The 1,180-nt window shown below is 54.7% G+C and overlaps 1 pseudogene; it reads left to right on the plus strand.

Annotated features, from left to right (window-relative positions):
• The first annotated feature begins 478 nt into the window (after positions 1–478).
• Positions 479–1,180, plus strand: part of LOC102772319 — a 1,675-nt pseudogene continuing 973 nt past the window's right edge.

Below are 1,180 nucleotides of genomic sequence, written 5' to 3' on the forward strand. Positions count from 1 at the left end.
CAAAGCTTGATCAGGTGCATGTAATTGAGTAGATTCAAAACCTGAGAGAACATTGTAAAAATCTTGACCACACCCTTACTTTGCCTCCTGGAATCTCAATAATGAGCCAGGGTGTAACACTTTTAGGACCAAAGCTTGACCAGATTGGAAGTCAGTGCTGGGTTGCCTTGGCAACCCACCGCTGACTGCTTCCGCTTTAGGTGAGGTGTCCCAGCACTGACTGCTAAGGGGACTGCAAATCAGGGCCAGAGAGAGGCCTGAAGAGAGAAGCAGGGACTGATCCGTTGCCTCTGGCAGCTTTTGACCAGCACTTGCCTCTCTCTTTCTCTCTGAGTCTGGCCAGCAGCTGTGCCTCCTTTTTTCTCCAGAACTCTCCAGGGGCTGCTGATCAGCCCTGCCTTTCTGATGCAGCCCGTTGATAGGCCCAGAGACACTGACTGGCATAGGAACTGACCAATCAGAACCAAGTCTGGGGGCTTAGCAGTGTTTCTGTCCAGGGAGAGTGGAGGATCCCAAGGCCGGCTCCAGCAATGGCCTTTGCAAATCTACAGAAAGTGCTCAGCAGTGACAGCCTGGACCCTTGCTGCCGGAAGATCCTGCAAGATGGAGGGCTTCCGGTGGTGGAGAAGCAGAACCTGAGCAAAGAGGAGCTGGTAGCTGAGCTGCAGGACTGCAGAGTTCCTTATTGTCTGCTCGGCCACCAAGGTGACTGGGGAAGTCATCAATGCAGCAGAGACGCTCCACGTGGTGGGCAGGGCCGGCACCGGCGTGGACAACATGGATATGGAGGCCGCCACGAGGAAGGGCATCCTGGTCATGAACACACACTCCCAATGGGAACAGTCTTAGTGCTGCGGAGCTCACCCGTGGGATGATCATGTGTCTGGCCAGGCAGATTCCCCAAGCGACAGCTTGGATGAAGGATGGCAAATAGGACTGAAAGAAGTTCATGGGAACCGAGTTGAATGGAAAGACCCTGGGAATTCTTGGCCTGCGGAGGATCGGAGAGAGTGGCCATCCAGATGCAGTCCTTCGGGATGAAGACTGTAGGGTACGACCCCATCATCTCACCAGAGGTCTCGGCCTCCTTCAGCATTCAGCAGCTGTCCCTGGAGGAGATCTGGCCCCTCTGTGACTTTATCACTGTGCATACCCTTCTCCTGCCCTCCACGACAGGCCT

This window comes from Myotis davidii, unplaced genomic scaffold (genome assembly GCF_000327345.1).
Source record: "Myotis davidii unplaced genomic scaffold, ASM32734v1 scaffold284, whole genome shotgun sequence".
NCBI lineage: Eukaryota > Metazoa > Chordata > Mammalia > Chiroptera > Vespertilionidae > Myotis > Myotis davidii.